The sequence below is a fragment of the Meriones unguiculatus genome, chromosome 15, assembly GCF_030254825.1.
Source record: "Meriones unguiculatus strain TT.TT164.6M chromosome 15, Bangor_MerUng_6.1, whole genome shotgun sequence".
Lineage (NCBI taxonomy): Eukaryota > Metazoa > Chordata > Mammalia > Rodentia > Muridae > Meriones > Meriones unguiculatus.
In genome coordinates, this window is record NC_083362.1 from 35,157,046 (window position 1) to 35,171,722 (window position 14,677).

A 14,677-nucleotide genomic window follows, 5' to 3' on the forward strand; every position below is an offset into this window, starting at 1 on the left:
CTTTAATTCACTTGGAAGAAACATTTTCCAAAAGGAGAATTTAGAGATGGGCTGTGTAATCCTAGAATTTGGAAAGCTGCAATTACAAAAGGACTTTGAGGTTGTGGGGAACAAGCCCAGGTTCACAGAAATAGGTACAAAGAAATAGACAGTGATAGAGGAAAACATCTAATGCCCTCTCTCTCTCTCTCTTTTTCTCTCTCTCTCACACACACAACAAGTTTTTAAAATATATCTAGTAGTTTAACTACAAACAAAAGCAAAAACCCAAACATTTATACAGAAGAATCTAAAACATTCACTAAAGGACTTTCTAAGAACATTTAAATAAAACATATAAAGGGCACAAGGCTATATTTAATAATGTATTTTGAATAATAATTACACAGTCAGAACCCTGTTTAGAGAGATGATAGTTGGATGGCTTTGCAACCTGACTGAACAGTCTCCCAAATGGAATTCTAATGTCTGTCATACATGCTAGGAAAAGAGAGGCTGGAATGTAATGTGCTTTGGATGAGAAGCAAAAATGTGAGCTAATTTTTCAGTGGAGCTTGATATTTTGGGGGTATTCTTATTTGAAGTAAATCTTTGCCAAGTGTTTATTCAAAATGTCCTATTCTCTATGCTATGTCCTAAATTGTAGACACTATTTTTAGCATCAATAAAATCACCAGGACCACAAACTAATTCAAATCTAACATATTCATATATTATAATTTCTTTTTTACTTAAATAGAAAATTGGGAGTCATCTTGTTTTTAAACATTTTTATTCTATGACTTTATTTCTCCTCTTCATGGGCAATGCATTCCTATCTTACACCTAATGGAATCTCTATAACCTAGAATAATATCTAAACAGAGTAGATATCAATGAATATTTGCTGAACTTAAATTACAAGTATTATAGATAATGGCTCAGTAATAGTTAGATGTTGTCCTGAGACTCATCATAGTAATACTTGAAGACAAGACAAATGAGTGGCACTATAGTAATGAACTATTTATGGAAAATTGGTGAATTTATTCTGGTAGAAAATGGTAGAAAAGGAATATTCACTGTCCATTGCCATTTCCTGCATTACTCTCTTCTCCCATTACTTCTTTCCTCTTCTCAAATAGTCCCCTTATACATACATACTACATCTTTATGCATCCAATTTTTGTTAGACATCAAGATTGATTCTACAATTTTTCCTTTACAGTTTAATATTAATAGCTCATGCAGTTGAACTAGAAATACAATATAGTGGTGTTTTAATAGAGAGGAATTGTGTCTCTATCAGTAAGCCAGCCAATCTTATTTCTGTTTAGAATGTTGGAGAGTGAAGTTCCAGCAGAACTTGGGAACATAAATGTTCACAGAACTCATTCATTGTTCATGAAGAAAAGAAATGGAAGAGGGAAACAGAAATTGAAGAAAAGCAAACAGAGTAATCTAAACTGTTCTGGGCTCAGGGAATACCAATACAATGAATAAGAACTAAATGTTCAGACTGAACCCTATCATATCTTAAAATTAACATTATTGTAAAGAAAATTGAGAAATTAAGAATGAGAACAAATATGGCCTACTCTTCAGACAAGCCCTACAGCCAGTTAAAATAAGGCTTCTTTTCTTCCCTCAACTCTTCCCTTTTCTGTCATCCTCATCCCTTTTCACTTTCCACATTTTCTTGTTAGGCTGTATGATTATTGATATCACTTTATGGATAAACCATCTGCTTAGTGTGTGCATTATTTGTTGGGAAAAATTAGCAACTTTAGCACATAGCTATATCTTATTAGAAATAACTAGAAACCAGGATCAAAACGGAAAATTCTATTTTAAAAGACACAAACATTAACCACAGAAAATATGAATTATGGTCCCAATGATCAAACTACATGCATGATATATTCTGTAGCATTATAACTATTATAAAATTACTCTGACCTATGTGAAAAAAAATTTAAATAGATACTCTGGCATTATAGACTTTCATAGCTTAACAATACTATACCACATGCTTTGAAGGGACCTTCTGAAGCCCAAAGAAATCAAGTCACTTCTACAAACTGACCAAGTGAACCCATCACAGAGCTGCAATTAGAATGAAGGATTCCTGTGTCCTGGTCCAGTTTTAGGTTAGAAGCTTCTCATTAAAATTACTTCAACATTTCATTCATGAAAGAAAGTTACAGCCTGTTTAGTTGAAGCTCTCATCTCATTAACTGCATGCTTCCCTCTGTACAAGCAGTCTTAAAATACACCAGAAGGCAGACAGGCCTAAGAAATTGTGGAGCCTTTCTGTAAACACTCAGCTGATTGCTGGGGATTTTTGTCAGCTTCTTGCTCCAAGTCCCTTTCAACACCCTGAAAAAGAGATGCCAAGCTATATCAAACAGGACCTTGGAGCTGAGTGGTTTTGAGACAAGCTTTCTGATGAAACATGGATGAGAAAGAGTTAATGATTATAGTGGATTCCATCTTCTATTAGGAAGCCACAGTTTGTTCACTTACATACACACAATTAGATCTGGTTTAAAATAAAATAAAAATGAAATGAAATGAAATGAAATAAAATAAAATAAAATAAAATAAATGCAGCATGGATCCTTTTATTGTCTTTCAGATCAGCTGTCTCAGTCAACTGTAGGTCTGAATTGCTTACACACTCTCATAGGGGCCTCCTTTACTTAATGTTCTCCAAACCCTCCTTCCTGATGTCCCACACGGCAGACTAACTAGGAGCATAAGACTCTGCTCAGATGTGACTTGAATCTTGATGTTGAGATTTCTTAGAAAGAAAAGACAAATAAAAGATGTTTAATCACCTAGAACAGGAAAAGGAAGGCCCTGCAGGCAGAGGGTGAGAAGCTCAGAAACATCCGTTTGGAATTCACTGCAGGATTTGTTGATTGGGAAACAAATTCCAAATCCATTGACCTGAGGTATGTCTGATATGACAACTTTAGAACTATATCCTGAGAACTTTGAGTCTTCAGTTTCTAGTGAAATAGAATGGAAGTAACTGCAATGTCCTGTGGACAAGAGGAGAACATCTATGACAGCGAAGTTCACTTTCTAGAGGTGAACCTCAGCATCAACCGAGACAGTGTGATTGGGTTTTTGTTTTTGTTTGTTTTAACAAGAGACACTTTGTCAGGGCAGTTTAATAGCCAGAGAATGTTGGGGAAAATATTTCAAAGACATATTGCCATCTGAGAAGCTCACATTACAAGAAAACTGTTCCTAACTCTGTACCCTAGAGGAATACCTAGGAGAGCATGTGGGCTTACCTACTCCTGAAGAATAGATATAAGTAATACCACTTGACACAATTCTGTAGGAGGTCAGGCTGTAAGGGGGAGTCTCAAATTGAGGTAAAATTTAACAAGGTTCAGAAGATGGCATCCAAACCTGACTTTAATCCTTTAATCCCAGCACTTGGAAGGCAGAGGTAGGAGGATCTCATTTGTGAGTTTGAGGCCTGCCTGATCTACATAGTGAATTCCAGCACAGTCAGTTCTATAGAGAGAGACCCTGCCTCAAAACAACAAAAACAGCTTTAAAACAAAAACAAAATCAACAACAGCATAAAAGAAATTGGCACCCACATAAAGCTGCAATGTAAGACCTTGGCAAGACAAATGTGAATGTCATATCAAAACCCTGAACATTTTTCCTTCAAAGGAGATTAAAAGTATTTTTCCCTTTTCAGAAAAATAAAACTAAATTAAAATGTCATATGTAGCAAAGTTGATTTTTTTTTTTTTTTAGTAAGAACTGGACATGCTCTTTCTTCCAGCACAGTGGTTCTCAACCCTTTGGGGGTTGAACAAGCGTATCATGAGGGTCACCTAAGACCATTGAAAAACAGATATTTACATTATAATTCATAACAGAAAAATTACAGTTATGAAGTAGCAATGAAATAATTTTGTGGTTGGGGGTCACAGAAAGATGAGAAACTGTATTAAAGGGTTGCAGCATCAGGAAGACTGAGAACCATTTTTCTAGCATATTCCACCAATGGTATTGAGGATGTGAGGCAGACCAAGTGAGTTGAATGTTTACCAAGTGTATGAGACACACTTTATATGTCAACTACATGGAAATATATGTTACTTAGATTTAATTTCATTTTTGTCACCATCCATTTATCGGAACAAAAAATATACACAGTGGAACCTGAGTATCTTCATTGTTTCATCTTAAATGAAGTCTGTTTCAGCTTTCTCTGATTAGCCATATAGTACAGGATAACCACGCTAAAATCCACAGACCTAAAGAAGCTGAATAACAAGGAGAACCCTGGGAAGGATGAAATGATCCCAATCATTTCCTTCTTTAATAAACCTCACAGATTCTGAGTGTATCAAAATGATGCTGAGCTGTGAGACTGTAAACTTCAGAGGCTGAAGTGACTGCATCAAAACGGTCTTTTCCATATAACAGGACTAGTGCACTCCTGAACTCACAGCAGCCACGGTTGCCTGCACAACGTCAGGCCTACATGTTCTAGCATGGATGAAGGAGGGGCCTATGAGTGCCTACCCTTATGAGAGGAACTAATGACCTGACGGCTGATATGGAAGGAAAGGTCAGTTTCTTTAGAGCTGTGGTCCCCGGGCAAACTGACCATGCTTTAGTGGATGGCTACACACACACACACACACACACACACACACACACACCACTCATTGAACTCAGTGAGCTGTGGGTTTTTTTTAAATAAAAAGAAAAGAACATGAAGTTAGAAGAGGAATATAGGATAGGGCAGGAAATTGAAGGAAAGAATCAGATGAATATGACTGAACTGTATGCATTGTCAAAGAACAAATAAATTATGTTAAAAAAAAAATAAGAGTGAGCCACCATGTGGTGGTTGGGAAATGAACCCAGGACCTTTGGGAGAACATACAGTGCTCTTAGCCTTTGAGCCATCTCTCCAACCCAGAAACAAAAAGACAGGCATGATATATACTCACTTGTAAGTGGATGTGAGTCATATGATAAAGGATAACCATACTAAAATCCACAGACCTAAAGAAGCTAAATAAAAAGGAGGTCCCTAGGAAAAATGCTTAATTCTCATTCAGCAATGCAAATAGAATAGACACCTGATGTGGTTGAAGAGAGGGAGCTGGAAGGGAGTTTACCAAAGATGTCCTCTGAAAGACTCTACCCAGCAGGGGATCGAATCAGATGCTGAGACTCACAGCTAAACTTTGGGCAAGTACAGGGAATCTTATGGAAGAGTGGAGGGATAGAAGGAGCAAGAGGAGATATGAACTCCACAAAGAGACCAACAAAGTCAACAAATCAGGGCCCAGGGGCCCCTGCAGAGACTGATGTACCAACCAAGGACCATGCATGGAGAGGACCTAGACCCCTCCCCCATGTGAGTTCCCTAGTGGGAACAGTCTTATCTGTGACAGGGACTTGGTTGCAACTCTTTGATTACTTCCCCCTGGCAGGGTGCCTTGCCAGGCCACAGAGGATAAGGATCCAGGCAGTCCAGATGAGGTTTGATAAGTTAGGGTCAGATGGTAGGAGAGGAGGGCTCCTTCTTTCTGTGGTCTAGTGGAGGGGCAAAGGGAGAAAGAGGGAGGGAGGGTGAGACCTGGAGGAGAGGAGGGAGGGGGATACAATTGGGAAATAAATTGAATAAATTGTAATAAATAAATATGGTACATGAGGTTTGTTTCTGTTTTTGTTTTTGTTTGTAGAAACAACCAAAAAGACATCCTACTATGACAATGTGCTGGTTGGTCTTTGTCAACTTCAAACAAACCCAGACCCTTCTGGAAATACGGAATCCTAACTGGATAAGTCGGCAGCACGTTTTCTTTTTTCACTGAAGTAGGACAGCCTGGACTCCTGTGGGCAGTGTCACCCTGTGCAGACTGTCCTGAGTCGTATAAGGAAGCAAGCCGAGTAAGCCACCAGGAAAGCACATCGATGATGACCCATGACCTGTAAAATAAACCCTTTCCTCCTAAGTGACTATGGTAGTGCTTTATCAGAGCAACGGAGAGTTAGCTAAGCCTTAAGTTAACTTAAAGCACTTAAGCTCATGCTTTAAGCCTTGGATAGAAGCCCTTTATAGAACTTTCCGTTGTGCCTTTTTCAATGACCTCAGATGTTTGTTTTTTCTTTTTTTTCAGTACAAACGCTTGAAAAAGAAGCTTATTGCATTCAGATATTTTCATTTGCCTTGAAATAGCAATTATAGGTTTTTCTCAACAAATGTCAGAGAGATTTTGTATCTTTAGCCAAGACCAGAAAGCATTTTATTTTCTCATGATAGTCAGTTAATCTCATTCTTCACTATCCATCTCATCATAAATTTTGACTAAACTTTTAGTACTTATGTGAAAAACCTGATTCTCTGAATTGAAATGTACCTTGTCACATATTCCAGAAAACTGAAAAACCAAGAAAGAAGAGGCTTTAAAACTACTTTGAATTAACATGAATGGACCAGATAGATTCTTTTACTGTAGGAGCAAATAAACATATAATGGGTAATGAAAGGAAGGAGCATGTTAAATACCTAAAACTAACGTGTATTTGCTATGAGGTCAGCCTTATAGTTTTAGAATTCCATAATAAGAAATTTTAAAGCTGATGGCCACAGAACAATCATGTTAGAGATATCACAGAGTGAATCAAAGAATTTCATCGTGACAAGTCATTGAGTAAAATCCTATCTGTATCTCTCTTCTGAGTTAATCCCATCATGCTATGGATGCGCTGTTGCTGTTGCTGCTGTTGTTTCCTTACGATTGTAAAACTCAAAATCTAGAAAAGTACTACAAAAGCAGAAGAGTGTCTAATCGTCCAGCAATCCTTTGCTTTCTGGAGTCAGTCCTAATAATCTGCAGTAGAGGGAATGAAGTACATTGACAGCCTCTAGAGAAAAAGGACACTGCAGTGTTTGGGAATGATGGTCAGCTCACTACTGTACCCAGGTTTTCCTGGAGCTAGCTTGTAATTCCTGTCCACTAGCTGCTCTTCTCCTTCCCAATGGAAACACAGAGCAAGGCAGCATGAAAAGCAGGCTTCCAATTTTCAATAAAGACTTTTATGACTCACATATTTTCAGAAAATCAGCTCTGCAGCAGACAGAGTTGGTACGGGCACAGAGAGGCACTGGGACATGGGTGGAGCATGCTTGGCTTGTCCTCTGCTGAGACAATCCAAGAGAAGGAGAGTACAAAACAGGAGGCCTCTCAGCCTCCTGCACAAGTTCACCGAGCAGTCTCCTGAGCAAGAGGCTTTTCTTTCCTAGCTTTTGTCTCAGCACTAAAGATGTGACAAATAAAGGTGGGAACCACAAGCAATTCTGTAAACTGAATTTTAACAATAATATTATTATATAAATATTATATATGTCATAGATAGGAGCTTATTGAAATACATAAACATTAATAATACGATTTTTAGATAAGCAGTAGATAAAACTTATAGTTTTATACTGTTTTAATCCCTGTGAGTGAAAAAAAATGTTTATTTGTTTTGTAACAACAAATATTTACTATTTGTTATAATAGTAAATATACTATTTGTTATAATCAGGTGACATATATACCTATAAGTGATCTTATTATTTGAAGTGTATTTGAATTATATTATTATAATTTATTTATAAAGAAACCAGGATTAAGGGATGTTAGATTTTCCAAGACTATGCAAATATAATTTGATTTTTCTTTTTTTTTTTTTAGGGTAATCTAAATTTATTTTTTCTGGCCCACGATCACTAAAATTTGGAAACAGAAGAAATTATATCTTAATCCCTTTGAGGTATAGGTTGTGGCTTTCACTGATACATTTCTCAGAATATTTTTTTCTTTTTTTATTTTATTATTATTTTTTTATCAAGCAAATATAATGTGAAAACCAAGAATCTGAATTCAATTCACTCACAGCTGAATAAATAGTACTACTATTTTTCAAAATTTACAAAAAAATCAACTACTATATATGCACAAAATAACTGATATCTAGCTGTTGGCTCTCTAGAAAGGCAATAATCATGATGTAGCAAGTTCCCCCAATGAGACTGAGAATAAATGAAAGACAATAGGAATTCTTAGAAAAACTGAATGCAAACAACGCAAAGATATGATAAAAGGAAAACACATGAAATGCGTCCACTGTAAGGCCTCTATTTCTCAAAGGACAGGGAATCAGCATCAACACCCTTGACCACTCAGAGAACATGGAGAGATGAAGGCTAACCACCACAGACTCATCGACTGAACTGTTGTATTGACCCCAGAAAGGATGCCACGTCAATTAAGCATCAATAAAAATAACGATAGCTGTTTACATAGAAAAAATGAGATCATTGCCGGTGAGCGTCAGTGGAATTACTCTGACATGCTTTAGTTTAACAAAAGACAAGGTGTTAGTAATCAAAGGAATATAGTAAGTGTGGTACAGTGGGCAAATCAGAGTAAGCTGCCGAACTGAAAGATTACTTTAAAAAATCTTCACCTTACAGGAACAGGTAAAATAGACACACAAGAAAAAGTTCTGCACATCTGATTCGTGCAAGGAGAGGTGAGCTGAATTCTGTGAGATAAAAAAGAAGAGAAACACTGGGATCAGCTAGAGAGAAAAAGTAAAACTCTGACAGCACTCTGAAGAGCAGTGGTTTTGAAAAGGAAGTGAGAGCGTGTGGAGTGTGTATGTGCTGTGTGCGCATGTATGTCTGTGCACATGTGTGGTGTGTGTGCAGACATGTGTGTGGTGTGTGTGCGCGTGTGGTATGTGTGTGTACAGTGTGTGTGTGCATGTGTGTGGTGTGTGTGGTGTGTGTGGTGTGTGTGCGCGTGTGGTATGTGTGTGTACGGTGTGTGTGTGCATGTGTGTGGTGTGTGTGGTGTGTGTGTGCATGTGTGTGGTGTGTGTGGTGTGTGTGTGTGCATGTGTGTGGTGTGTGTGTATGGTGTGTGTGTGCATGTGTGTGGTGTGTGTGGTGTGTGTGTGTGCATGTATATGTGTAGTGTGTGTACGTGTGCATGTGTGTGTGTACGTGTGCATGTGTGTGAATTCATGTGAATTCATGCTTGCATTGGGAGTATAAACTACAAGTGACTCTTTATTGTGAGGTAAAGAATGACAAGCAATGTGACTAGTGTTCTAGAATTTAGAAAGACCTGGAGGGGACCAGAATTCCACAAGGAGAGCAACAGAACTGAAAACATCTGGGCCCAAGGGTCTTTTCTGAGACTGGTACTCCAACCAAGGACTGTTAATAGAGATAACCTAGAACCCCTGCACAGATGTAACCCATGGCAGCTCAGTGTCCAAATGGGTTCCCTAGTAAGGAGAATAGGGACTGTCTCTGACAGGAACTCAGTGACTGGCTCTTTGATCACCTCCCCCTGAGGTGGGAGCAGCCTTACCAGACCACAGAGGAAGACAATGCAGCAGGTCCTGATGAGACCTGGCAGACTAGGGTCAAATAGAAGGGGAGGAGGACTTCCCCTATCAGTGGACTAGGGAAGGGCCATAAGAAAAGAAAAGGGAGGGAGGGTAGGATTGAGTGGGGATGGTGGATGGTGCTACAGCCAGGATACAAAGTGAATAAACTGTATTAATAAAAATAAAATTAAAAAAAGAACGTGTGCAAGCTAAAAAAACGTTACTATTGCTATCTCTTCAAACTAGGAGAAAAACAGGCTTATGTTTAATTTCAGATTACACTGGAAAAAGAGAGATGTATCTGTGTGCTGATAGAAAATGGCGACAACAGAGACAAGAAGATAAATTTAGCTGACATTGAAGTAATCCAGGGATGGATGATGACGGTTTGAACTGATAAATTTGTGATAACGGTAAATAAGAGTTATATATGAGAAAGAGTTAGCAAATAAAATTTCAAAATTAGTGACTGGTTGGAATTTACTGACTGAATGATACAATGACATTGCATTAACAGACATAAATACTATACAAGAAAATGGCGGATGCTTGAGGAGTAGTTGACTGAGTTTTAGATACGTTAAAAATCAAAATAGTTGACCACCCCTATCAGTGGACTTGGGGAGGGGCATGAGTGAAGAAGGGGGAGGGAGGATGAGACTGGGAGGAGAGGAGAGAGGCCCTTATGGAGGGATACAAAGTAAATAAACTGTAATTAATAAAAATAAATAAATTAAAAGAAAATCAAAATAGTTCTCAGTAGCTAGACATATACTCCAGAGTTTATATGAAAGAATGGGATTGGTAGGAGAGTTATGAATTAGCATTTGTACATCAAGCAAAACTCCTTAAAGTGTGGAAGCTTCCCGGATGACCTAGAAAGGCGATATTCTGGCAGAACCAATACAGAAGAAGAAAAAAAAAAAGGCTGAAAGAGGGAACCTATGAATGAGCAAAATAAAAAGTCTGGTAGGTGAGAGAACACCTCCAGAGAACTGCATTTCTGAACATTTAGAGTGGTCAGCAATATTAAAACAGGAGAAAGGCCTTATAAGCTGAGAGGAAGAGGCCATTGGATTAGCATGTGTGCTATTCCTTTTACTGCAACAGCTTACATAGATTGAAGAGTCCACAGTCAGAGTACAGTGGGAGACAAGACAGAAACAGAAAACTCTACTACTGTTTCTTGAGGAAAGCTGGGCTCAGAAAGAAAACACAAGTTCTGGGAGATGACTGAACTTGTTCAGAGGCTAAGATGGAGCCGATAGCAAGGAGTAGTTGAAGAGGTCATGACTGATACTAGTTTCTCAAGAAGATGAAGAGCAAGCAAAATACAGAACAAATCCATAGAATATTTCAAAAAATTCAAAGATGTGGTTGAAGAGAGAAAAAAGCATGCTACCAGGGCTTGTATTTTTCATGACTGGAATACGTGCTCATATCACTTTCTGTGCCTCAGTTAGGAGCTCCAAATATCAGACTACAAGACTGTACCTTATTCCCTAGCATTCCTGATGAAGATGCAAAGGTCATGCATGGCTGCAAAGCTGCAGCCATGTCAAGAACACAATTCTCACACACAGTGGAGGGCCCTAGGCTGCAACCAACAGGATGCTTGTTCCCATCTAAACCCTGAAGCCACAGTTCTGAATGAAGGCAATCGAAGATGCAAGAAAGAATACTATGACACCATCTTCTTCCTCCATCTAAGCTTTGAAAAAGTGAACATTACGCAAAGGTTGAAGGGATAACGTTTCATGCATGTTTTTGAACTAATTTATTAATATTGTTCACATTTCTCCCCAGAAGGCACGGTGTAGTTCGGGAAGTACTGCTATTACTGAGGCAATACTACCCTCATTGGATAAATTTGGAAGATAGATTCACATTAAGTTCATTTGAAGTGCAGCTTATTTATAAAAATTAAAACAGACTAAAGTTGCACATTAAAGACAAAGCTGGAAGGACTGCTCGCAGGTTGACAGAGCGAGGAAAGGACAGCTATTCCACCTACATGATACTGACTTGGAAAGTCATTTAAAGGCAAGAAACCTGTCAGTATGTGATTACTGTAATTTTAGTGTGAATTTTTTAGTCATAAAAATGATCAGGTTCTATGGAAATGGTTCAGTTGGTAAAGTGTTTGGTATGGAAACATAAGAACCTGAATGAATTAGTACCCACATAAAAAGTTGGGTTGCAATCCTAGCACAAGAGAGTCAGAGACAGGAAGCTTGCTGGCCATCCATTCTAGACAATCAGCGAGCTATCTTGTCTCAAAAAGAAAGCTGAGGGGACTGGACAGAAGGCTCAGCAAAGTTCTTGTGGCTGTCATAAAGGACCCAGTTTTGGTTGTCAGCACTTGGGTGGCGGTTCATAAACACCTGATGCACAGATGTCTTGGTTCTGAGAGCACCACACACACACATACAGGCAGGCAAAGTTACTCAGATACACAAAATAAAATAAATGGATAATGTTTAAAAAAAAATTTAAAGTTTAAAAAAAATCAAAGGCCTAAAACTCATCTGCTAAGTCCTGTCTATCTGAATTTGAACCCCTGAACCCACATAAAGATGGAAGGAGAGAACTGTCTTCACAAAATTGTTCTCTGACCATGACATATACATGTGACATAGATATACATCCTTGCATACATGCATATACACACATACACACAATATACACACTACACATACATGTGCCTGCTCACATAGAGAGAATAAATTTTAAAGTGAGATTGAGAAGCAAATGAAGAAGACCTCTAATGTCAAATTATGCCCTCCATACACATGTGTTCTCACACCCAAGTATACACACATGAACAAGTACACACCCATGGAAAAAAGTTGAAAAAGCACAAATATTCAGTAAATTGATACTATCTCATGTCATATCTAGGTCTGCAAAAATAAATCACAGAGAATAATAAATAAAAGAATGTTAATTACCTGTAAGATGAATTTTTATAACTTTGTACAGCTTACCCAAATTTACATGATAAATTAATAATAACTATTGTGATCTTTTCCTTTTACCATTATTGTACCTCTCAAATATAAACATATATTTCAATGCTCTGATCTCAGAATAAGTAAACGTTAGGTTAAAATGTTTCCAAACTAACCCTTACATATGCTTCCTAAGGCCAAGGACACATGATTTATCTTTTGAGATGGGAAACTGGGTGGTTAAAATTATTTCCGCAGGTTAGCAGGATTCCAGTCTTCCCATCACACCTCAAGACAAAACCTACCCTTCCGGTTTGGTCTCCCACCTTGAATTAAATGCATGTTTGTGATGATCACAATAATCCATCCAGGCTAGAGCTAATAGTGTTGAGCGTGTGAAGAACTGGAAGAGGAATGGGAAAGACCTCTCATTCACCTGAACACATGCTGGAATTACATGTGTCCTCTGTGTAACAGACTTACTCACTTAACCCCATGAGGAGGTTTGGCTTTGGATTACATTATCCTCAAGTGGTTTCAGAATTCTAGTGGCTTGCCTACAAACTTCGGTCAGCTGTATAAGTAAAAAGAATCACTAGGAAACCAAAGTCTCAGTGTTTACCCTTTGCTGCATAGAAGCCATGTGATCTGCCTCAATACCAGAAGGCTGCGCAAAGACACACAATATAGTTCTTGACCGTGTGAACAGAGGTCTGATCCGCATCACATCCAAGCTTACTAGATACAGTTTGAAACAATATGACCTGGAGGCTGCGTCAATAACAGGATCTGCAGGTGATTCTTTCTGCAATCCCAAATCACGGGGGAAGCACACACTACACTGGTAAATATAAAGAATTCCCAACAAGCCATGTAGAGAGATATAGAATATTCAGTGATACTTCACTGTTCAACTATGTACGTGTATGTATATGTGTGTTTGTGTATTATAGGGGAAGCACACACTACACTGGTAAGTATAACTAATTCCCTAACCTTTCATGTAGAGAGAGTATTCAGAATGATGCTTTATTGAGTGCATGTGATATGATGTATATACACATACATATATGTATATATACATATATACATGAACACACCATATATATACATACATCATATATATGATACATCATATATATCATATATATATCATATATGATATCATATCATATATATATATGACATATATATGATATATATATGATGTATTCTTGGCTTTGCATTCTGCTCAGAGATAAATAGCAGAGTGCATCACTCAAGTATTTTGTCCACTGAAGCAATTCTTTCTTGTGTCCTCCATAATTGAGTATATTACTAATATAGTCCACCTAAAATTCTTGCATCTTTGTGTGAACATATTATTAAATCCCAGACAAACATAAATAAGCTCAAATGTTGTGAAGATGCCATTTAAGAAATGCATAATCACAGCTTTCTCATTCTCTATCCAGGTGCCTGGGAAACTACATACAATTGCTGGATCTCTAGCAGCCACCAGAAACTGTAAAATCAAAGACTATACACTAGGAATAAAAGAACACAGAGATAAAAATTTGAGTCCACAACTATTTTCAATGTACCAGCTCCTTACTCTACTTGAGAGCTTCTTTTGAGTATGTAAACAAGCTTCTGTTATATTTTTCTTAGTCAAAACTGTGCTCTACCATGTGAAGCACGGGAACCATTTCAACAGTAGTGAGTATAGAACAATTTATGAATGTAAAAATCATAGGCTATATGCTCATCCTTTCCTCAGTGATGCCTTCGAAATGATGTTATCCAAGTACTGCTGAGTGTCACACATCCGATGCTTCCTATCTATATCCTTACAAGATAAATCACACATGTAGCATCACAGAAATGCAAGGCATCACAATATTAAAAAGCCTATATACACTTTTCCTCTTGCTAGTTAGAAGGTGGCTTGGAACCAAATATCAGTGTAGGGCTGCAACACAGGCAATTTATGGTCCATGAGCAAGAGTCAGCCCTTAGACATATTGAACTTGTCTTGTGCTATTTGAAAAGAGGCTAATTTGTAAAGCTTAAAGTAAGCATGTTTGTATCTTCAGTTCTCTACACTTCCCTTTAGGCCCTGCTAATTCACACAACTGTTGCAGAACTGTTCATGTCACATGGCTGGCTTCTGGAAGTTCACAGTCCACACCTTCTTCTGCAACCTCTCATTCAATCACTCCTGTAGTGTTGAATAAAATGATTCATGCCAAAGATTATTCCCGAAGATAAAGAAAGTCTGCCTAGTGCTAATAACAAGAAATGTGCCCTAGATGTTGCAT

The 14,677-nt window shown here is 37.9% G+C and overlaps 1 protein-coding gene across 1 annotated transcript in view; it reads right to left on the reverse strand.

The window, feature by feature from the left end:
- The window catches only part of Col5a2 (collagen type V alpha 2 chain), a 134,682-nt gene that overhangs the window by 115,777 nt on the left and 4,228 nt on the right, over window positions 1-14,677 (reverse strand). The window lies entirely within an intron of this gene.